The sequence below is a fragment of the Lemur catta genome, chromosome 3 (assembly GCF_020740605.2).
Source record: "Lemur catta isolate mLemCat1 chromosome 3, mLemCat1.pri, whole genome shotgun sequence".
Lineage (NCBI taxonomy): Eukaryota > Metazoa > Chordata > Mammalia > Primates > Lemuridae > Lemur > Lemur catta.
Window position 1 is genome coordinate 121,355,009 of NC_059130.1, and position 24,907 is coordinate 121,379,915.

General features: G+C 46.0%; 1 long non-coding RNA gene across 3 annotated transcripts; it reads right to left on the reverse strand.

The window, feature by feature from the left end:
• Window positions 1–1,523: 1,523 nt before the first annotated feature.
• LOC123634524 lies at window positions 1,524–21,743 on the reverse strand. 3 transcript variants are annotated; one of them, XR_006733943.1, is made up of 4 exons: window positions 21,524–21,743; window positions 2,495–2,602; window positions 2,151–2,230; window positions 1,524–1,612 (listed from the first exon to the last, which is right to left on the reverse strand). It is a non-coding gene; the product is annotated as an uncharacterized LOC123634524 (long non-coding RNA). The 3 variants fall into 3 exon arrangements; XR_006733944.1 differs by having other exon boundaries at window positions 1,552–1,608; window positions 2,078–2,230; XR_006733942.1 differs by lacking the exon at window positions 1,524–1,612 and having other exon boundaries at window positions 2,036–2,230.
• Between the last annotated feature and the right edge of the window lie 3,164 nt (window positions 21,744–24,907).

Sequence of the window (24,907 nt, forward strand, 5' to 3'; positions counted from 1 at the left end):
GTCCCATTCTCCATGTTGTCCCCTCCTCCTTTGAGACCACCCAACCTCTGTCAGCACCCTTGTCCCCTCAGCACTGGTCACTCTTGGCCACAGCTCCTACCTTCTTGATCTGGAAGTCTCTTGTGAGGTTTTTGCCCACCTGTGAACTATCTTATACACATAAGATAATATTTCAGGGGGGGAAGGAGGGGAGATGAAGATACCTCGGAAGTAGAACTGGCAGGGGTGTTTGAGGGATGGGTTGGGGGATGTGAGGGAGAGGGAAGGGTCAGGCATGAGGCTTGGATTCCAGCTGTGAACCCTGGCAGGTGTTGGGGCCCTTCCTGAGGTGGGGGAGGCTGGGTGTGGGGCGCACCTGCAGGAGCCTGGCCCTGTTCTTGGTTTATGGAGTCCAAGCATAAACGACAGACTCCTTAATCACAAATGAGCAGCTTCGCCTCCTCCTCACCTGACTGCGTACGGGCCCTTCCTGCTGCCGGGTGGGGCAGCGCCTCCCTGGGCTGTGTCCAGGCCCCACATCCATGGGTGTGAGTGTCCGGATGTGCAGAAGTGATAGTCATGACGCTTGATCACGTCATTGTAGTAGAAATCTAGAAATCGTGCTATGAGACATATCACATATAGATTTCATAAAATACAAAAACATTTTATAAAATATGTAAAATATGGCTTTTCATTGTCTAAATTATATATTTTTATAAAATTGTTTACAAAGTGATAAGTTGGAGCATAAATCGTTCATTGAATCAGTGCTCTAAATCACTTGTTATCTTTAGAAATTGTAGGTACAATTTTTGTCTGTGGGCAGGGGTACCAGCGGCTGTATGACCCCACTAGCAGGTCTCAGCTGTGAGCTGACATAGGCAATGACATTGTCAGGAAAAATTGTGAGAAACTTTGAAATGGATCAAAAAAAAGTATTGGTGCCCTACTTTTTCCGACGTATAGACACCTTTGTTTTGAGCTATTTCACAGCTGTAAATTGTAAAGACTGACAGTAATACAATCTATCCTTACCCATAGACATGCAAATGAATTTTGTCCAATGGAGATGCAATTGATGATTGCCCTGGGGATACTGACCCATAGATTTGCAAATTTATTGATATTTATTTTGGCACTCCTGATTTTCTATATGTTTGTTCTCTGAATTCTCCTTGGAGCACATCTTATTGGCTGCTACAACAATGAGTTAAGGAAAATCTTTGACATGTATTCATTTAATATTATATGTCATACGATTTTATCATTGATAAAAAATTATTTTTTAACATTAAATTCCTCCAGGGACCTCACCATTAGTTATTAGGTCAGCTACGGTCTCTGTAACTGGAGACTTTCTCTTAACATCACCTGTATCGGTCAAGATGCCGAATTCTCTTCCGCTTCTACTGAACTAAGACAATTACATTAAAAATGTTTCTAGCTATTTTTATACTTCCTGAGATTAAAACATTCAATATTTGTATTATCAATGAAGTCATAAAAATTATTGACTGAGATATGTTTAATTCATTGGCTTCATTTTATTAATTTTTTTCATCTTTGATCCACAGACTCTAGGAACCTCACTTGGCTGTGTTTCAGGATTCAGGAAACTGGATTTCACTGGCTTATTCAAGGGAAAGAAAGGATTCAATAAACTGGAATCACTTAAAGGTTTTAAAATGTTTTCATATTCTGTCCTTAAATAGCAAATACATTTTGTACAACTTATTAAAGAATCTAATAGTTTTAATCTTGAAATTGATAAAGTTTTTCAAATTGCTATATGTCATTTTCTTGTTTCTATAATACCTTGTTTGTAGATTTATTTTAGTTTCATGCATTCAAGCACTTTACCATTCATTGTGTTAATGTCAGCTTTAATAACTGAACATTCCTTTTTTATAAAGCTAAGAAAAAATATTGAGGTCTCTTTTATAATATCATTCATTAAAGTCAAGCACCTAAACCAGTTTTCACTTTCCAAATTGTTTACTTCCATGGCTCAATTTATTCAGATTAACATTCAAAGCCTGCTTTCATTTCTAGTAGATCCAAATATTCTCCCAATTTTTGTTATTTCAATTCTTACCTTTTCAGATATGTTATTTAATTCTGTTTGGTAGTCATTTGATATCTGGTAGGAAACATTTAAACTGACGTACTTGGTTTGCATCTTTCATTGTACTCATCCCAAACAATTGAAAAACTTCTGACTGTTCAACAACTGTTTCTTCATGTGTTTCTAAAAAAATGGATTATAGAAGACAAAAATCAATATATTATATTTCACTGGATACATTTGAAAGAGTAGTGGATAGAACCCTAGAAACTACCTCTTCAACTTTTCAAACTTAAGATGAAATATTTTGGATGTCAACTTAGAAGTATGTGAGGGGAACACTGTTTTGCAAAATCCTGTTAAGGGGTCTGTGAGTGAAAACCGTGGACGCCCACAGCTCTACACTGTTCCACATCACGACATTTTACAGTTTATTTATCCATTTACCTGTTAATGGACATCCAGGTTCTTTCCAGTTTTTTTTGATCACAAACAACGCTGCAATGAACATCGTAGGTGTGTTCACACTGGAGCAAGGGGTTCTTCAGGTTTACCCTGTAAGCGGAATTTTGGGTTTTTAACTTTGTTAGATATTTTTGACTTGCTCTCCAAGGTGTTTGCCCTGACTTATAACCAGTCCCATCCACGGTGCCTAAGTGCTCCTGAGTCTCCATGTCGTGCCTACACGTGGCATCGCCAGACTGATTTTTGCGTCTGGTGGGTCTAGGCTGATACCTCATCCTTGGTCTTTTTCTGGTTACCAGGTACTGTGTGCGGCCAATTCAATGTGTGACGGGGACAGCTGTGCTGGGAGGCGAGGTCCCTGTAACTTACTAAGTACCCATTTGTGTTTGGTTCACTGTATTAATATTTTCCCTTCTCCCCGAGTCCTCCCCAGGGGAGATGTGTGCAGCGGGAGTTATCTGGAAGCCACCCACCTCCCATTTTCTGGAAAATCTCAGACTCATTGGGAACGTGGAGCTGGCTGTCCCTCACGGGGGAGTCCCCAGACAGGTGCATGGAGGGAAATTAAGCTGCTGTAAGGGAAGGAAACCTGCGTCCCTCTCTAGGGAGCACCTTGGGCACCAGGGTTCCCTTCGGGCCAAAATTCCAGCATCCCGGGCATGGCCAGGGCTGGGTGCGCTTGGGAAGGCGCTAGAGCTACCCGGCCTGGCCCTCGGACAGGGGGTCTCCTCCGATGATTCCCTCTGGCCAGGGCACCGCCCGGGATGGTGACAGCGCCAGAAGCCCCAGGAATGACCGACATTCGCTTTCCCCTCACCCGGCAGGACGGAGGCTTGGCATCAAAGCCGATTTAAAAGAAGCAGGGAAATGAATGTCTCTGTGCACCTGCGCGTGTGAGTAAGCCTCGCCCTGTGAACAGGCGACCCCCCGCAAGGTTGAACGTGTGCCTGTCAGAGGGCAGAGCACCCTGGGCCCACGGTGGGCACCCAGCTCAGGCCTCATGGCTGGGAAGGCTGGAGGAGGGAGTTGCCCCTGGAGGGCGAGGAGGAATCGGACAGACTGGGGTGCCGGGCTGAGGAAATTGGGCTTCACCTTTGGAGAAATAAATGGGGAGATATCAAAGGATTGTTTTCTTTCTTCTCAGAGAGGTGACATGAGCAGATCTGCATTCCTGAGAGATCACCCTGGCTGCAGCGTGCACAGTGGGTGGGAGGGCAGCAGACTGGAGTGAGCCCGGAAGACCCTCGGAGACTCAGCCACGACCCAGGGCAGGAGGGGTGGGGGACACAGAACCCTGACGCCTGAGGCTGCCTCTGCAGGAGTCAGCGGTGGTGGGAGGCGGCGCCGTTCATGCCAGGGAAACACGGGGAGAGCCTGCGTTGGGAGGGGCAGGGGGCAGATGAGTGTCGGGGCATGTTCGGTGCAGGAGCCTTTGACGTCAGACACCTAACAGGAAGTGGGGGGACCCATGTGAAGCTCACGACAGTGCAGTTTGCGTGGTCACCAGGCTATGTGGACAATAAATACAGCTGTCAGGGTGATGACATTACCGGAGGATGTGTGACGAGAGAGGGACGTGGGGTAGACATTTATGTGGCTTTAAAATTAAAGTCCCCCGTTGGCACGATTCTGCCTCTGCCTTTTCATTGCCATCCCAAACACTATGTTTACAATCATTTTCCCCAGCCTCATCTCACGGAGCTTTTCATATAAAAACGGCCGCCGCATAAGCTGGTCTGTCCTCCTATTACCATCAGCATCATCACAAGTCTTAGAAACATCGCGGCAGGGGCTCATGGCCACAGGCACGGCCGCTGCGGACTCCTGGCTGCTCCTTGTTGGAACAATGAGATTCCTGGCTCACGGTTAGCTTATAAAGCTCCTAATTAAATGGGAATGGGACAGCACATTCATTATTTATTTATAGGAGAACAGCCTTAGATAATAAAGCCAGGCACCTTTCTGACGTGCACCGGCACGATCTTGGTAAACCCAGGCTCGCCAGGTACAAGGTAAAGAACAGGACCGATTGTTTTCGCAAACACAGCAGAACTTTCCTGTGCAAAGGAGAGCTCCCCTGTCAGGGTGGGGGATTAGTCAAATGAAAGGACATAATTGAGACTCCACTTCGGGACAGGACACTCTTGAGGAGGAGGGGGGTTGGATTTTGGAATCAAAATTGTAGCCAAACTGACAAATAAGAGAGAAGAAGTTGAGCAAAACTCGTGTTGTCCCCACCCCGACCCAAACCCCCTTGGTTCTTTAATGAAGGGCAGAACGATCGATCCACCAGCCTGAAAACTGACTTCATTAAAACATCTATGTATCCCGTGTCTCCTCTGCTTTCAGGACAACCACACCCAATCCAGCCCTGGTCCGGTCAGGTTTTTCTACAGCATACACTCCAGAACATTCCACTGCCTTCCTCTCACTGCACCACCTCCTGCTGATGAGATTCCTGGGCTCCCACCGTGCCCTCCCTGTCCTGCAGCAGAACCGTCTCCTCATGAGCCAGGCTCTGCCACTCTCCTGCCCCGTCGCCTCGCTGGCATCTGGGTACGTTGCCCGGCTCGCCCGCACCAGCTGGTCCAGGGATCCGCGTGCAGGTGGGGCTGGACCTCTGAGCTTTCCTTTGGTTCCTTAAACTTGCTGCGGTTTTGCCACCCCAGAACCACTGCAAACCCTTTCCCTCGGGGTAGAGTCCTCTTCTCCCTGTGAAAATAAGTAATTCAAAGCCTAAATTGCTGGGACTTTAAAACATTTTGAGCCTTAAGGAATGAATGGGACTGATTATGGGACCTGTTTCTTGGAAGCAGGCAGCTGGAACCTTTGTTTCTCTTGTTATAGATTAGCCTTCTCCCTTACCGACATTGTTTTGTCAAATGTTGTAAATTACTAAAAGGGCCAGGGAAGGCTTCTTCTCTCTTAACTGTTGATCTTCATTATAGATTAACTTCCTTCTTTCCTCTCTCTCACAAAGACTTTATGACTATCACATTGTCTAAGATGGAATGTCAAATACACACTTTTAAATTGGAAAGGAAAAGAAAACAAGCTGTATGGGAAAGAAAATAAACTGTAACTAATTAAATTGTTGTAACTCATAAACCAGCCTTGAATAGAAAATGCTATAATCCGTCAGGGCGTGGTGGCTTACACCTGTAATCCCAGGGCTTTGGGAGGCCAGGAGTTTTTGGGAGGATTGCTTGAGGCCAGGAGTTTGAGACCAGCCTGAACGAAATAGCAAGACTCCATTTCTAAAAAAAGAAAGAAAAAAAAAAAAAAAGAAAAAAATTAGCCAGACGTGGTGGCACATTTCTGTAGTCTCGGCTACTTGGGAGGCTGAGGCCAAAGGATTGCTTGAGCCCAGGAGTTTGAGGTTGCAATAAGCTGTGATGATGCCACTGCACTCCAGCCTGGGTGACAAAGCAAGACCCTGTCTTGAAAAAAGAAAATGTTAGAACTCTACTACATTTCTTTGTTCTGCCTCTATAATCAAGACTTCTGCTTTTAACTTTGGAGCACTGACCCCATTTCTTTGCAGACTGTGTTGGCTGAATGGCCATTCTCAGCTTTGCACTTGAAACTCTTTTAAACTGGATTCTGATCCTTTAGATTATTCCAGGCTGACGCCCCATTGTTTTTGTGTCTGACTCCTAAGCATCGATATTAGTTTCCTGTGGCTGCCATAACCAAGAACTACAAACTGAGTGGCTTGAAACAACAGAGATTTATGGTATCATAGTTCTGAAGGCCAGAAGTCCAAAGTCAAGGTGTTGGCAGGGCCCAAGCTCCCTTTGAAACCTGCAGGGGAGGAGCCTTTCCTGCCTCTCCCAGCTTCTGGTGTTGCTGGCATTCCTTGGCACTCCTTGGCTTGTGGCTGCACCACTCCAGCCTTCTCTGTGGATGTCTCCTCTTCTTCTAAGGATACCAGTCATACTGGATTGAGGGCCCACCCTACTCCAGTAGGACCTCATCTTAATGGCATTTGCAATGACCCTGTTTTCCAGGGTGAGCTGTTCATCTTCAGCTTGGCCTCTCGCTGGTTCCCTTGGCAGCGCGTCTGTGTGCGTTCAGTTGTCTCGTCTCTGTGTCTGTCTCTCACCTGAAGGTAAGCTCCTCGAGCGCTGGCTCTATGCGCCCACTGCTTCTCTAGATCCTGCAAGGGCACGGGCACAGAGTAGATGTTCGACACATTCTTGTATTAATTGAGCTTCAACGTGAATGGCAGGCTAGAGACGTAGCAACAGCCAGGAGGCTGGACGGAAGAATGCAGCAGGACTAACCTCCATCCACCTGGTGCTTTGTAATTTGCAATGTTTCAAAGCCATTATTTCACGTTATCCACACAGCAACCAGCAGGAGAGGCCAGGCAAGGCCAAATACCCCCAACTTCCAGAGAAGAACCCAAGCTCAGGTCGCATGGAAGTGCCATGGTTAAGCGGAAACTTCCAGACCACAGACTGTTCGAGCTGGAAAGAATCTTGTGAAATATTGGGTCTAATCTTCTTTCTCATTTTGCCAATGAGAAAACTGGGGCCAGAGGAATGAAGTGATTCACTTATAATATCTTAGCTGCCTAATGGTGGAGCTGGAGTGAGATCAAGTTCCAAGCAGGTGACTCAAAACAGGTTGGGGAATGGCAGGATCATTGCAATACACGTGCATCCTCCCAAAATGTGGACGTGGCAGGACAACACTCCTTTGGCGTACATGGCGCCAGACAGCCGGGTGGGAAGGCTGACACCACCCCTTTGGGCTTGGTGACCTTAAGGGAGCTCGTAAATCGATTCACACCAAGGCATTGGTGATTAATGTGACGTCTATCCCAGTGGAACCTACTTTTTAAAAAAGAACGCCTGGAAATCTTTAGCCCCAGGCACAAATCCCTGCTGCTGTTGCCTCACATAAGAACCGACACAGGCAGCACTCGATAAATACTGAATGCGTGCACAGAGGTGGAACTCAGGCACAGGTGAACTTGAACGTATGTGTGTGTGTGGGGGGGTCCCAGAGCAAGAGACCCTCCTGGAATTCCTTAGTTCATTCTGCAGAAGTGATACATCACATATTCCTCATGTATGTGGGGTTTGTGTGGCCCCAAAATCTCATTTTGGGGTGGGCAAATGGGAGCTAACGAATTAGGGAACTGGCATCGTCATACAAATTATAATAGGCTGAAGTCCACTATCTCCGTTTTCGGGCAGTTAGAGTGAACCATCCTGATGAAGGCATTGGCTCAATAGATTGCTGTGGCCAAATGCCCATAAAATACATCAAGAAGCGTTTTGGAGGCAAAGCTAAAAATATACCCCACTTTTGTATATAATGTAGGATACCATGTGCTTTTTAAAATTATTCTATGTCAAGAAAATATCTTAAAGAAGAACTATTAAAATATTCATGGGAATGGAAGGTTGACGGGGCTGGACTCAAAGGTTAGAATTTTCTTTTTTTAGTTTACAAAGAAGATGGCTGGGGGAAAAATAAAGAAAAATGTCTATAATATATGGACTTTTCTGTTCATTTATCAAATGCTTACTTTGTCCAGGTACATCTAGGTGCTGGAATCCGCCAGTGGACAAGATAGGCCATACCTTGCCCTCGTGGGGTCACTGGATATTAATATGAATTTGTTTCTCAAATTTTGAGAAGTTAGTTGGAAGAATGAAGCTTGGAAGGGGCACATTTAAAACTAATAAGAGGACCCATGCTCAGCGCTGGGGACTAGAGTGGTGCCCGGTGGATATTTGGTGATTTTATATAACAAAAGATGTGATATTAAAACTCCAACAGAAAAAGTGGACAAAGGACAGCAGGCCATTCAGAAAGGAAAGATACAAATGACCAACCAAATTAAACTGCAAGAAGAAATGCAAGTTAAATATATGCAAAATTAAACGCAAATTAGAATATAACAGTGTAGAGTTGCTAGTAAACTTTTAGAATTAGTAGCTCTGCAAGACGAGACTAAAATAAGAGATTTAGGCAGAGTCTGGTAACCCCATGCGGGGTATGCAAAGATTTCTTAGCGAGAACCGGGATGTCAGGGCATGTGAAAGGCAAACTTGCAAGCCAGGTTGTTGACAGTCTCCCTGCCATCAGCTGATTTAATCCAACCTGAGACTTCAGTTCCAAAGGTTCAGGAATCCATTCCTCGGGACCCCTGTGTGGAGGTGGAAAACGCTGAGTTGAATTTTTGGCGCACAGCCCAGCTGGGCGTTCTTATGTAACAGTCGCCTCAGCTCGTTAGCATGAGACCTTGCGAAATCGAAGCTGAGAGGGGCCAACATAAATACGTGGCCAGGTTAAAGCCAACTTGGCCAACGTCTCTTTCACGCTTGCAATGGATAAACACAGAGAAGAGCAATAAAATAGAAGGCTGTGTTGTAGCCACGGATCATTGTTCCCCTGTATCGCTGTTACTTTATTTTCACTGTCCAAACCTTGACGAGAGGTTCCACAAAACCCAGCCAGAGCGTTTGAAACTCGAGCCCCAACAGGCCAAAGTCGCAGATCGAGAAATGCAAACACCCTGTTCTCTCGGGGATGCGGGGGCTGTTTTCTCTTTCATGACTGCTGTTGGATCTTTCTAGCAAACACCTAGAGCTCTCCCATCTCTGGAAATCAGGTAATCATGGACCAAGTGACTTATTTGTTTAGCATCCTGAGCCTTTATTCTCAGAAGAAAGGGAATGGGACGGAACACTCTGTCAAATAAACAATTGCCCAAGATGTTGGGCAAGAGAAATTGGGACAGGAAGCAGACGGTGGACTCTTTGCCCCAGGTAACTGCCTGATAAGGTAAACAAGCCGTGTACAATGAGTTCCTGTCCTCCGTGTGATAAATATTTATATGCTAAGCCCTGTGTTTGAAAGCACTAAACCATTTCTCGGTCTGAACGTTGACCTTTGGATGCAAAACACAAGGCTAATTTCCTAGGTGATGTAATTAATTTTTGTGGCTCAAAGCTGCACTGGGAACAAGAGAAATTGTTGTTTTCATGATTGTTTAAAAAATGATTCAGCAGGTGTGTGCAACTTTCAGGGAATGGTGTCAATTTACAATATCAAACTTTTTTCTGAGTCACACCAGGAATTCAACCATTCTAGGAAGATTATGGTGGGAGGTCGTCATTGGCAGACTCAGGTGCTCCTGACCTTAGGAGTAGTGATGAGCCGGCTTTGGGTTTGTGCGTCGCTTTGAATTATTCCTGAGGATACCGAGGGCTTTGTTTTTAAGATATTGGTTTAACATGGCCCAAAATGTCTGCGACCGCAATGTATTGCATTTAGTGCTAATAAAATGTGCAGGAAAACTGTTCCCTTACAGTGAGCTAAATTAACCTCACCCAAAACAAAAGTAAAAGGCAAGTGACAAAAGAGGAAAGATATTTGCCACAAAATAGCACCGTCTTTCTAGGTGGTACGAACTGTCATCCTTGTCACTTCCTTGTCCCTCACCGCCAGTGGCCAGCGTATCTGAAGATCTTACTGTTTCACCTCTGAAATATCTCAAATCCACACACTTGCCCTATGTGCATTTTGCCAATTCTCCTCTGCCTTCCCCAACTTGCTATTTCCACAGGTGCCTCCAGGCACTAACTCGCCGGGACCAAACTCAAGATCTTCTCCCCAGCCCGGCCCTCCATGGGTCATGTCTTGAGAGATGGTGACCGGGGCTACCTCCTGGGCTCTCCCCCTGCCCCGCACTATCCTTTGCCAGGCGGTGTGGATTGCTCTTCATCTATCCACGTCACTCTGCGGTCACGGCCTCTATTCCTTCTCAGGACACCCTCACCTCCCACCTGGGCCACCAAAATAGCTTCCCACGATCTCTGGGGTCCACTCTGCTGCCCCCATTCCATTGTCCCCAACAAAGCCAAAGGGACCTCTCCCAGCCCCAAGCCTGATGGGGCCACGTCCTGGCCGAAAACCACCTGTGACTTCCCCTCACCCTGAGGATAAGGTAAAGATCCTACCTTGACCCTGGGGGCCTGTCCCACCAGCCCCTCCAGCCAGCCTCATGTCGGTTGCACAGAGCTCCAGTCACATGACTTTCCATCCCTTTCCTCTTTAATTCACCTCTAAGGACATGTGGATATCTGGGATTAGCTGATCTGTTTGCACATTTGTTTATTGTCCATCTCTCCTGTCCCTAAGGGCAGGGGCTTGGTTGTCTTGTTCACTGCTTTAGCCCCAGCCGCTCAGAGCAAACCCTGCACATCACAGGGTGCTCAGTGAATATCTGTGGAATAAATGAATGGATGAATGAATGAACCAATCAAAGAAGGCACCAGGGTGATGGGTAGTGAATTCATCCAAGAAAATGGAGTGGAGAAGACCACGAGCACGAGCCCAGGCCTCAATGGCTGTCTTAGTCACAGCTGCACACAGTGTCTAGAAGGGCAAAATAAAGGGTTGCTGACCAACTGTCTGATGTCCTCTCCTCTGTCTGCAGCTCTCTTGTTTCTATGCCTGGACTCCACTTCCCTTCACTTCTCATTCTTCACATTTCAGCTCAAACCACTTTCTTTCATGTCCTTGGACACATCCAGCTGCTTTGGGCCCCAGGGCCTTTGCACATGCTAATATCTTTGCCAGGACCGTTCTGCAACCCCTATCCTCCCCCCAACCCCAATCTTTAGTTATTTCCAACTCATCATTAGCAGCTCACGTCCAACGTCACTTCCTGAGGAAAGCTTTCCCCAATTCCCAGATTAGATTGGGTCCCCTGGTCTTTACCTTTGTGTCACTCATCCAAATATAATTACATATTTGGGTAATTCTTTCAATATTGTCTATCCACCTTTCTGCCCCACAAGGGCAGGGATTCTGGCTTTTTTTGCATTTCAGCATGTCAGCCAACATCCAACAAGTGCCTGGCCTGAAGAGCTGCCCAACAAACATTTGCAGATTTTATATAACAAAAAAAAGTGTTGCTATTCTTAATACCCTACATATGTGTGACGTGAAACGCCAACTAAAAAAAAAAAATAGAAAAAACTACCATAGGTAAAGGATAGCAAACATTCAGAAGGAAGAAATACAAATGGCTAATCAATCTTATTAGCAATAAAATAAATGGAAATTAAAATATAACAAAAGACCATTTCAATATGCCAATTTGGCAAACTTTTTTAGAAGTAATAGTAGCATCTATAGATTCAAAGCAATCCTATCAAAATTCCAATAATGTTTTTTTGCAGAAACAGAAAAACACATCCTAAAATTCATATGGAATCTCAAGGAACCCTGAATAGCCAAAACAATCTTGAAAAAGGAGAACAAAATTGATTTCAAAACTCACTACAAAGCTATAATAATCAAAACAGTGTGGTACTGGCATAAAGACAGACATATAGACCAATGGAACAAAATAAAGTCCAGAAATAAACCCTTACATATGTGGTCAAATGATTCTCAACAAGGATGCCAAGACCTTTCAATGGGGAAAGAACAGTCTGTTCAGCACATGGGCTGGGAAAACTGGGTGTCCATGTGCAAATGAATGAAGTTAGACCCTCACCTAATACCACACAATTAACCCAAAATGGACCAAAGACCTACACATAAGAGCTAAAATTATGGAAATCTTAGAGGAAAACATAGGAAAAAAGTTTCATGACATTGGATTTGGCAATGATTTCTCAGATTTGACACCAAAGGCATAGGCAACAAAAGGAAAAAAATATAAAAAATTGGAATTCATCAAAATGAAAAATTCTTGTGTATCAAAAGACACTATCAACAGGATTAAAAGGAAACCCATAGGGTTGGAAATATTTGGAAATGGGAGAAAATATTTCCAAATCACATATCTGATAAGAGATTAACATCTAGAATATATAGAAAAGTCTTAAAACTAAACAACAACAAAAAACGAAACAACCCAATTACAAAATGCGCAAAGAACTGGAATTGACATTTCTCCAAAGAAGATATCCAGATGGCCAACAAGCACATGAAAAGATGCTCAACGTCACTGATAATTTGGTAAGTGAAAATCAAACCACAGGAAATACCACTTCACATTCACTAGGACGGGTCTTATCAAAAAGCAGCAAATAACAAGTGTTGGCAAAGATGTTGACAAATCAGAACCCTTGTGCACTGCTGGTAGGAAGGTAAAATTGTGCAGGTGCTATGGAATTGCTGTGTATTGAATTTCCTCAAAAAATTAAAAACAGAATTACCAGATGATCTAGCAATTCCACCTCCGGGTATATAGTCAAAAGAATTGAAAACAGGGATAAAGAGAAATATTTGTACCCCTACTTTGATAGTGGCACTAATCACAATAACCAAAAGGTGGAAGCAACCCAACATTGACAGATGAATGAATAAACAACATGTGGTGTATACATGCCATAGATGCTATGGACTGAATTGCACCTCTCTAAAATCCACATGTGGAAGCCCTAACTCCCAAAGTGCTCCTGACCTCTTCCCTTTCTCAAGGGGTCACGCCCAACATGGTGAGGCGTTCTGAGTACGAGGGCCCTCGACCACGGCTGGCATCAACACAAAGTGCTACACAGTTTCTGGAGTGCAATTTGGAAAAATTTATCAAAAGCTTAAAACACACTCATGACCCAGTCTTAGAAGAATATTTAATAGGCACAAATGCTCACTATATTATTTGAGTGAAGGAGGTGATGAAATAGTATATGCAGCCTGCTAGCGAATCCTGCAAAATATATATTTGGATGTGCAGATAAAGACATACAGATATATATGGAAAAAAAGCCCAAAAAGATGCACCAAGGTGCTAACAGTGGTTATCCATGGGAGGCAGTATTGTGATTTATTTTTGCTTTCTTCTTCATACTTTTATATAGTTTCCCATGCTCCCAGAGTGCCCGGGGGGGGGCAGCCATCAAGGCATCTCGTCGGGACGGGCACGCCTCACCAAGATGCGCAAGAGAATTCCAGTTACCTGGCCTTCCTCTTAGATATTGGAGCTGGCCTTTTACAGCTGAATATTACGAACTAAAGCTATGAAAGTTACAAGCTAAGGAAGTTTGTGTTCAACCCAAATCAGAGAAGACAGACACCTGCGGAGAAGGCAGCCAGGCACAAGGTGGTGCCTCAGCGGGAACGTCCATTTCACCTGCACCCCCGGCTGGGGCCCCTGCTCTGCATCTCATGCCTTAGGGGGCCCCACTCTGGCCCTGCACTGGCTGTGCCTTTCCCCACAGGACAAGGAGCCCAGCCCCCACTTCTAGATTGTACTTTGGTTATCTGGGATCCCACAATTCCTGGCCCAAATGGCCCTAAGCCAACTTTCTGAGTGTGTACAAGGCCGGTGTGTATACTTCTAGGCCAGAGGGGAAGCCAAGTGGTGACCACTTGTGTGTGTGTGTGGGGGGGGGGCGCTAGGGAGGGGGCAGAGCCAAAGGTGGGCACAGGGAGGAGCCAGGGTCTGGAGGCTCTATTTATACTTCTTAACCCCTCCAAAGTTTGGGGTAGGTCTACATGTTTTATTGTATTTACTGTGGCAGACTGACGTATAACATTTAAATATTTCGACATAAGGAAGAGGGCCTGCACTGGTCCTGTTGTCTGCGGCCCCGCAAGTCTGTGCAGGCCTGATGGGTGGGTGGGTGGGGAGGCCTTCGGATGGATTCACTGAGGGCAGCGTCTTCCTGGCTCATGGCTGTGTCCCCACATTGGCCATCACACCTAGTTAGTGGACTACAACCAACCTCTTTTCTTTTTAACAAAATAGAACAAAACAGAAAATACTGGAATACAGCACTTCAGTAAGAATATTTTAGTGGAACATTTGTTTCTGTTATACAGTCTGGTCTTGAGGGCAAATGTGCCTTCTCCTGTGGGTCCCAGTTAAGAGTGTGACGGAGGCCCCACAAGACAGACACATGGGCAGGACACTCAGACACACTCTTTGCCCAGGAGAGAGGCGCAGGCCTGCAGACCACTTGCTGCGTCCAGGGAGGTTTGCCCACCCATTCTCCTCATGCAGCCAAATGGGAAGTCAGATTTGTCACTCCCTCTTGGAACCCTCCTGTGGCTTCCGTAGGACGTGGATAAGACCCATGTCCTTGTCTTGGCCAGGAGGCCCGACATGTGCTACCCCAGCCCACCTGGCTGGCCTCCTGGTCCTGCTGCTCCCTGGCTTCTCATGGGCTCCCAAGTGAGCCACTGCTGTCCTGTGCTCCTCTAGGGCAGGCATAGCCTCTTCGGTCTCAGGGCTGGTCCCTGATGTGAGCTAGGTCTCAGCTCAAATGTCACCTCTTCAGCGGGGCCTTCTGGGACCTCCTCAGTCCTGGTCACAGCACTTCTGTGGACTTGCACGCTCATGGCCCATCTGCCCCGGCCACTAGAGGCCAGCTTCAGGAGGGCAGCTGTCACTACACCGGGGATCACAAAGCCTAGGACGGTGCCTGGCATGCAGTAGGTGCTTAATAACTCTTTGTTGGATTAAATGAACGAGGTATGACAGCGATCTTCTTTGCTATGAGAGTTCTTGGTCTTAAATGCAGAAAGTCGTAAATCAGTCGTGAATGTGTTAACTCTCCAAGGGTTTGAAAGGCAATGACCTTGGACTAGTTATTTGGCCTCTCTAAGCTTTGGTCTCCTCTTCTATCAAATGAAAATGTGGACTAGAGGATACGTGAGGGTCTTTCTAATTATGAAACTCTAAAACCAGAGCAGAATATAACTACTCAGCACAAGCTTTCTATTTCTGTATTGTTCTCTTCCCACCGGGGAAGGAATAAGGAAGGATGTATTTATAGTGTTTAGAAAAAGAGATAAAAGCTTCAAACCCTACAGTGATGAAATGTTATTTTCTCATTTCTAGAGTGTTCTGCCTTTGGCATTTATGTTTTGATGCTATAGCTTTTTAATGTTTTCAAACATGGTTGACAGCGTAGACCTATGTTGAGAGTCCTAACAGCTTTCTTAAGAGGGGCTATTTGGATGACAAATGAAAATAAAATACACTAATGGCTTTAGTCTGGTATTGAAGTAACTTGAAAATCCTACTCAGTGGAAGTCTGAAGAGGAAATATACAAAGATTTCTTTTAGTGTTTTCTGTCTAGACTCTTTTGAAGTGTCTGAAAGTACGAACCTAATCATTAACTTTTACTGTGGACGTATCGGGCTTTATTGCAGAAATAATGCAGTTATTTGCCAGCGCCGGCTGTCACCCCCGGCGGCAGAGGGACCTTGGGGGAGCGTTTCTAGATTTCCGACAGAGGCTTTCCTCGGGCACTTTCCAGCTATTACACCCAGGGAAAGGCCATAAAATTGATATCCGGCACCAAATCACTTTTACAGTTGGAAACAAACTCACTTGGTTGTGAAACAACCCAAGCTACTGTATTCTCGTGTTAGAACTAGACCTCAGTGACAAAAAATCTAATCATCCCTTTTGTTACCAGTGTTTTTATTTGCTTTATTTATTTGGTAGCAATGACAGCCACCAGAGTCGGAACTTCATTTCCTCTACCTTCGGCTGCACAGGACCGTCTGTGTGCACTTTAATTAGCAGGACATTGTGCTTCCTGGCTCCCCTTGTATAATTGTCTCGGGGAAACTGGAGTCATCTTTCTCTCTCCAATGTCCAAATCTGTGCAAGTGAAAAGATTGTCTCAGGTGCAGCAGAAGTTAATTACCAACACCCAATTTTTCTAATAGGCTGTCCCTAACTCTTCTGACTAGCTGGCAGATTCATTCTACTATGACATTGGTTGGTGGCTCAGTGCTGATGCAAAGTGAATATTCACGAATAAGATCACTGAGGTGTTTCGGTTTTGTTGTGGAAAACGGAGGATTTTATTTTTAGTAATTTTATTGAGCTATAATTCACAGACTGTACAGTTCACCCAGTTAAAGGGTACAATTCTATGGTTTTTTTGTATATTCACTGAGTTGTGCAAACATCACCACATCAATTTTAGAACATTTTCAACACCACGAAGAGAGAAACCCTCACCCCTTAGCCATCAGCTGGGACGCTCCTGCTCCCCCAGCCCCTGGCAGCCGCTAATCTATTTCCCGTGTCTGTAGATTTGCTGTCCCAGACATTTCATGTAAACAGAATTATACAGTATGCAGTCCTGTGTGTCTGGCTTCTTTCACTTAACATCATGTTTTCTGGTTTTGTCCAAGTGGAAGCACATGTCAGAACTTTATTTCTTCTATTACCAAACAATATTCCATGCGTGGGTAGACCACATTTTGTTTGTCCACTCATCAGCTGATGGGTCATTGAATTCTGGAACCGGAAGGGACGTGGCAGACCCTCTAAGGCAACCCTCAACTTTGCAAAGGAGAACAGCAGTGCGCAGAGGAGGGGACTTGTCCCCTTGACACAGCCAGACCAGGAGACCTGGCACTAGGGCTCTGGGTTTTGAAATCAGAAAATATTTCCAACAATACTGAAAAAGTATAGTTAAAAAAAATACAATGAACATACACATACCCACCACCCAACTTTGAAATAAATTTTCCATATTTGCATGTTATGCCATTTAAAGAAATGAAATAGTAAAGATACTATGCAAGCCTCATATGTAACCCCCTCCCTGAGTTTAGTCCCCATTTACCCAGTGGGAACTTCTTTACTCAATTTGGTTATTTCCATTCATATTTTTATTCTATTACTACAAGCATACATGTCCATAAATGTGCATAATATTTTCTGTATGTATTCAAACTTCATACAGTCCAGGCATGGTAGCTCACACCTGTAGTCGAAGCTGCTCGGGAGGCTGAGGCAGGAGGATCGCTTGAGCCCAGGAGTTTGAGGCTGCAGTGAGCTAGGATGGCACCACTCTGCTCTAGCCTGGGTGACAGAGCAAGACCCTGTCTCAAAAAAAAAAACAAAAAAAACCTAAAAAAAACTAAACACAAAAACAAACTTCATATAAATAGCATCATATTGCATCATTTTGTAATTTGCCTTTTAACAATATTATATTTTTGACATTTATCCATGTTGATCCATGTAGCTGTAGTTTACTGCTTTCACCGCTTTGTAGTATCGATTTTAAAAATATACCAGCATTTATTCATCTATATTGCCCAATGAATATTTAGATTAGAGGTTGGCAAACTTTTACTGTGAGTAGTCAGACTGTAAATATTTTCACCTTTGCAGGTCTTCCATTCTCTGTGCAACTTCTCAACTCTGCTACTGCAGTAGGAGAGCAGCCTTGGACAACAGCAAACAAACAGGCATAGCTGTGTTTCAATAAAACCTTTTTTACAAAAATAAGCAATGGACAAGATTTGGTCCATGGTCTGGTTTACCCACCCTGATTTAGAATGTTTTCAATCTTTTGCTAGTACAAATACAGCTGGATTTAATATTGTTGTGCCTCTCCTATGTACATGCACAAGAGAGTCTCTAGAATGTGGAACTACTGTGTGCTGGGGAATGCACATATTCAACTTCACTGTGTATTGCCAATGGCTCCCCAGAATGGTTGTATGGAGATCACACTTATGCAAGTTCAGGCTCTTTGTGTTCTTTCCAACTCTGCTATGTCATTTCCCCTCCTCTGATGGATGTAAAATGATACCTCATCGTGATTTTAATTTGCATTTCTCTATTATTTTGAGGTTGAGCATCTTTTGTTATGTATTGGTCGTTTGGGTTTACTCTTTGTGAAATCCCTGTTTATAGCCTTTGCCCATTTCTCTTTTGGGTTCTCTCTCTCCCTCTCTTTTTTTTTTCTTTTGAGACAGTCTCGCTCTGTCGCCCAGGCTGGAGTGCAGTGATGTCATCATAGCTCATAGCAACCTCAAACTCCTGGGCTCAAGTGATCCTCCTGCCTCAGCCTCCTGAGTATCTGGGCCTATAGACATGCGCCACCATGCTGGGCTAATTTTTCTATTTTTGTAGAGACTGGGTCTTATTCTTGCTCAGGCTGGTCTCAGACTTCTGAGCTCAAGTGATCCTCCTGCCTCGGCCTTCTAGAGTGCTAGGATTACAGGCATGAGCCACTGCGCCCTGCCTCTTTTGGATTCTCTTTTACTTAATTACTTGTAGGAGTTCTTGGTAAATTCTAAATTCTAATCATTTGCTGGTTATAAACTACATCTATCTTTTCCCTGTTTGTGGTTTGTATTATCCTTTTGTTTTCATTGTGTTATTTGATGAACAGAAGTTTTAAATTTTAATAAATTTTCCATGTTTATATTTATGGTTTCTAGTTTCTGTGTCTTGGTTAAGAAATCCTTTCTTAATATTTCTCCTAACTTTTCTTCCAAATATTTTCACATCTTGCTTTTTACATTTAATTCACTTGGAATTTACTTTTGTGTTTGGTGTGAAGTAGGGATCTCATTTGTTCTTTCTATGTTAAGCAGTCATTCAGCACCAATTATCGAGTAGTTTATTCTGGTATCACTAGTTTATGCCATCTCTGTCACAATAAATAATATCCATATCTGTGTGGGTTTATTTCAGAGCTCTGTTCTGTTAGTTTGTTTCAGGACCAAACCACGTACCTTAATTCCTGTGCATTACTAAGTCCCGATCTCTAGGAGGGCAAGTTCCTCAACCTCCTGCCTTGTCGTCTTCCTTCAAAATGATCTTAACCAGTTTGGGCTGTTTGCTCTTCTCTCTAAAATTCAGGATAAACTTACCCATTCCTCAAAAATCCTTTTGGGCTGTTGATTGATATCACATTGAACTTACATTAATATATAATATGATGTGTACTGACATCTTCATAAGAGATTGAATATTCCTATTCATGGAGAGGGTATACAGCTGTCCTTTTACGTTTTAATTCACATACTTTGACACTAATATTAAACAATTTTATAAATTACATAATTTATAAATAATCATTTTAAAAGTGTAGTTTTATAATTTTCTTTATAAAAGCCTTACATATCTTTTGTTATGTTTATTCTTTGTTTCTGTAATTTTTCTTGCTCTTGTAAGTGGTAGTTTAAAAATGATATTGTTGCTGGTGTGTAGGAATACACCTGAATTTTATACATTAATTTGAAATCCTGCAACCATGATAAATTCTGTTAGTTCCAAAAAAGGTATTAGCTCCGAAATGCTCTTGGCTGTCTACGCAGATGATATCATATTGTCTGTGAACTATGACCGTTTTATTCTTTCCTTTACAACTTATGCCTTTTGTCTCTTTTTCTGTTCTTAATGCACAGATTAGAACCTGAATCTGTCACACGGTTGCATAGAAGTGGTGGCAGGGGGCACCACTGTCCCATGCCTGACATTAAAGGAATGTTTCTCATTTAATCTTTAAGTGTGGCATTTGCTGCAGACTTTCGGCACTCACCCTCTACCCAATTATGGGCTATTTCTAGTATGTTATGATTCTTTTCCTTGTTTTATAGAACAGTTTTTATTAATTAATATTTTTATTATAGAAGTTAGATATGCTCATAGAAACAGAAATCAAGTAGGTAAAAAGTAGAAATGCCCCTTCTAGCCTCAGCTTTAGCCTTCAGATGCTGTTAATATTTTGTTTTTCCTTCCAGAAATTTTAATGCACATACAAGCGCATGTTTTTATGCCCCTGTTTTTCACACAAATAGGTCACACAGTTCTATGATTTCCTTTGTTTTCAAATACAGCGTCTTGGACATCATCCTCCATTGGTACACATAAGTCTGCTTCATTCTTTGTCACAGCTGCACAGCTTCCATGGTACGGATGCCCCACGGCGTGTTTAACCAATTCCCTATCTGTGCACTTTGAGGCTGTCTCCTCTGTTTATCAGTCTGTTTGCCGTTACAGACAATGAATGTCCTTGGCTACAGAGCTTCATGCACTTGTGCAAGCATGTCTGTGGGACAATAGGAAGCATTCCTCATTGTGAGCTCCGTTTTCTGGCCCCACACCAAACTCTGTACCTGCTTCAGTCAACACCCTCCAGGACGGTGGGCCTTTGCCTCTCCGTTGCCCCCTGGCAAGAAGACAAAACCAGGGCCACAGAGAGCAGGCAGCTGGCCTTCCAGTGCTCTCCTGTGGACCTGTTGTAGCGCTTGGCCTGTCGCAGCCTCCACAGACTTTGGACCTAATCACTCATCTGGGCCTGTGGTGTCTCCTGCTCCTTCCTGTCCCGTGGCCTGCCTGTCTGGGAGCCTGGTCCCCCCGGGCTCCTCCAAGGACACCCTGGGTCTTGGACTTGGCTCCAGGGCACCTGCTCGTTCTTCCTTAGGTGGAAGGACCTCTCAGATGACTCACACACTGTGTCCCCTGTGTCTGTGACACTAGTTTCCTCCTTCACATAATAACCTACGACACCTCCCTGTCCCTCCAATCCTCAAGTCCTCAACCACAGCCCGGAGCCGCTTGGGCTTCCAAGTGCACTCCCTCCCTTGACTGCTGTCTCCCACACCGCGGCCTTCTACCCTGCGGCCAGGGCAGTCCTTTAAAATGAAAATCAGATCATGTCATTTTCTTTTTAAAGATCTTTCTATGGCTTCCCAAGGCACTTAGAAAAAAATTCCAAACACCAAACTGTGGCCTGCCACTCACACCCTACTCCAGCTCCCCCAACCTCGGGGCCTCCAAGCTGTCCCTCCCTAGGGCCTGCTCGGCCACCTGAACCCCAACCCCACCTCACCACCCCATCACAAGGAGATGGGCTCCCTTTCTTCCTCGATGGCCTTTATCAAATCTCCCCCATGGGAACGGAATCGCTGGGAGGAAGGACCCGTCCCCCCACGGTAGGGCGTCAGCCAGTGCGCCCCATCTTCCCAGAGGGTGTGGCAAAGGCTCGGCCAATCAGACCCACCCTTGTCCTCTCCGGAATTTGACCCTTGTGTGCGCAGGTGGCATGAGAATTTACAACAAAGCAATGGAGCAGATTTATTTCACAGGTGGGGCCCGGACGAGAGAGCCCACCCGCCCGGCCCACTCTCTTCTCGCCGCGTGCGTCCGTGCGTGCGTGCGTGCGTGAGAGCGTGCGTGCGCGCTGACCTTCGCCTCCCACCCTGTGGGCTTCCTGCGTCCTCCCCGAGCCTCCTTTCCCGCCGGTTTGACTGACCTGATTCCTGTCTGCGCAGCGTCCCCCTCCGTCCTGAGTCTGCGCACAGAACACTTGGTGGCGGAGTGACAGGGGCTAGTGAAGGACCCCTGGCACTTTCTGGGACGGGGAAGGCCTAGAAAAGGAGTAGGCTGAGGCGTTTTGAGAAAGGGGCGAACACCACGGACCCGATCCCACCGTCGACTTCCGGTTCCGTTACCGGCGCTTCCGTCGGGGCGGACACGTGGCCGGAAGGGACGCGGGGAGGAGGAAGGAGGCGTCTGGGCGTAGAGCGCTCAGTGTCGGAACGTCCCGTCTCACCGCCTTCGTCGTAGCGGGTTATGTCAGTGGTGAACCCACGGAATAGGGGTTTTTTTTGATGAAAAGGGAAGTTTTACTTGAGAGAGTGAGACGGTTTCGTATCTATTCGACTTTCTAATAATTGCCTAAGTGCTGGACTCATGTGTCTCATGCCCAATGTGCCGTTCCACTGACTCATTCTTCTTTTTCTGCGCTGACCTTTCGCTATGCGACAGCGACCGGCGGGAAGATGTGGAAATGCTGACGTCGCTCTTCCGGGTGCGGAACCGTGCACGCGTGCGGGCGCTCGGTTTCCGTCCCAGCCCCGGGGGGCCGGGCGGTGCCGTCCTCGCCCGTCGCCACCACGCCCGGTCCCCGCGCTGCAGGAGCGCAACGAATGTGCGTCCAGTGATGGATTTGGTGACTTGTATTTGTGTGAAAAAGCGCGCCTTGACATAGAGCAAATTCTTTTTCTCCCTTGTTCTGGGCAGAAGCTAGAAGCAGAATAACACGATCTCAGCGTCAGCAGATGGTCCCCTGCGAGTGCCTGTCTGAAGCTGAATTCCCTGCGGGTCCCCTTGGCCAGCACGCGCTACTTTGGATGTGGCAGCTTTTCCTCGTGTTGAGCCAGAGACCATACCGCGGGTGTGGACAAAATGAGTCCACACTCGTACACGTGGCAGCTCCCCAAATATTTAGGGGCCTTCCATCCAGGGTGACCGCCCTGCCTGCCAGCTCTTACCCTAAGAAGCCGCCCCCACTCCAACTCTCGTTGCTTCAACCATCTCCGGCCCCTTCCCTGCAGACCCCCCACCATTCTCTGGGTAGCGGGGCACCCCAGGCCTGGCTTTGTGCCCCCTTCTCTGATGGCTCCATAAGTTCTCCTGTCCCCTGTACCCCGATGACTTTACACTTCATGGGTAAGCTGATGTTTTGCAAATTTCCAACTGTGGCCCTGACGTCTGCTCCATACTGCAGACCCACGACTCCAATCAGCTGTTTGCCATCTCCCCTCCACGTCTCACCACCTCTTCAACCCAGGCACGACAGGCAGAGTTTGTGATGCCCCTGCTGGCACCGGGCTCCCTCTCCCAGCGAGTGGCAACCCTCTTCGCAGCTGCTCAGACAGAGACCCGGGTTCCGGCTGCTTCCGTCTCCCACCCCTGCATTCACATCAGCACCAAGGCTTATTGGTTCTGTCTCCAAAATACAGTATTTTTCAAATCCTCCCGCAGCCCCGCCTCCTCTCCACGGCCATCACTCTAGACCAAGGTCTCCAGAATTTCTCACCTGAACTACTACAGGAGCCTCTTTGCATAAATCTTTTAGATGACTTCCTGTAGAACCTAGAATAAAACCAAAACATGATCCGTCCTGCCTAACCCTTCAACTTTGTCCCCTGTGTCTGTCTTCTGCAATCACGACTGTCCACCACTCTGGCCTGACTTTGGCTCCCTGGGCAGACCCACCTCCCCCTGCCACGGGGCCTTTGCATATGCTGTCTGGGCCTCTCCCCTGCCTGCAGTGTCCTTCCCCTCCTCTGGCGATGGTTGTCTCCTCCTCTCCATTGGATACCTTCTCTTAGTCCCAGTTACTGTCTCGTGGCACCTAGAGTAATTCACCATCACACATTTACTTACATGTATTTTTGTTGTGTGTCTGTCTCCCACACCGATTTCAAACCCCAATGAGGGCAAGAATCTGCTCAGTCTCTGTCTTTCTCCCATGATGTGCCTACGCTTAGGGACGCTCCTGGCATATCGCGGGTGTGTGATGAAGGTTTGCTGTGTGAACGTGCTAGTGGTTCCAACATGCATTCCAGTCAGTATCTCCTCCCTGATGACCAGGGGCCAAGCATAACATCTCTATTCAAAACCAGTCTTATGACCTCTCTGCCCAGTCTGTTTCTCCTCCTGTAACCTGGGTCTCGATGAACAGCCCATGACCCCAGGAATAACCACCACCCCCACATCTAAGGAGTCAAACCAGGCCTCCTGCATTCTGTTTCCTCAACGACTCGTGTGTCTGTCCCCTCCTCTCCACCTTTATGGCTCTGAAGGCTTTTGTTCAACCCTCAGTCCTCACACCCTGTGGTCCTTGTAGCTTCTGACACCGGGGCCCTTTCCTCCTTCCATCAATGCTGTCTCGGCCTTGTCAGCAAAGCACTGTCATTAACCTTCCAGAGAACATCAGGCCTTTCTTTGTGCCTGGTTCGGGGGCATCTCCAGGTGGGGAACTGGGCAGGTGGGGCCCTGGTGACCTCTCTCGGCTCCTTCACTCCTTCCCCCAGGCAGGATGGCTTCCTCGATCAGTGCGTCTGGGGGAAGGGACTGGGCCCCTGTCCCTGCTGGCGCTGCCCACTCCTCGGTGCTCAACGAATCTCCACGGTGCAGTGCAGGAGGCCTGGGCATGGCCAAGTGCTGCCTGTGGCTTTCCAACTTAGGGGAGACCTAGTGAGGCCAAGCTGTGGTCTGTGACAGCCCCTTTGTTCAGTAATAAAAATGATGCTTTGTTTTGAATGTTCCCACCACAAAGAAATGATAAATGTTTGAGGTGATGGATATGCTAATTGCCCTGATTAGATCATTATACATCGTATGCTTGTATCAAAATATCACACTGTGCCCAAATAAGTACAATTATTATGTGTCAATTAAAATAACAATAAAAGCAAAAAAAGTTGACACTTTGGTTTCTGCCTGGCTCCTGCATGTGTCTTGATCTCACTGCAAAATAGGGACAATCATATACTGACTTCCTGAAATAGCAATTTTAAAATGTAAGTTAAAAGGTATGAGGCCTTAGCAAAGCATCTGGCCCAGAGGAAGCGCTTCAGAATGTTAGATGTCATTATGTTATTATTACAAACTTACACGGGGACAAGGGGATTATTATCAGCGCTGGCAAACCTCAGCCAAACCCCGGCTCCAGGGACAGCACACGCAGACCCAGTGGGGCGTCAGAAGTGAAGCCTCCACGACCCGCAGGAGGGAAAGCGAGTCCTGGGACACACAGGGATCCCACCACATCCCCCCACACCGGATGATGCTGCTGATAACGCCAGGCCCAAGGTCTTGGGAGGAGCTGCCGCCCGGTTCCTCGCAG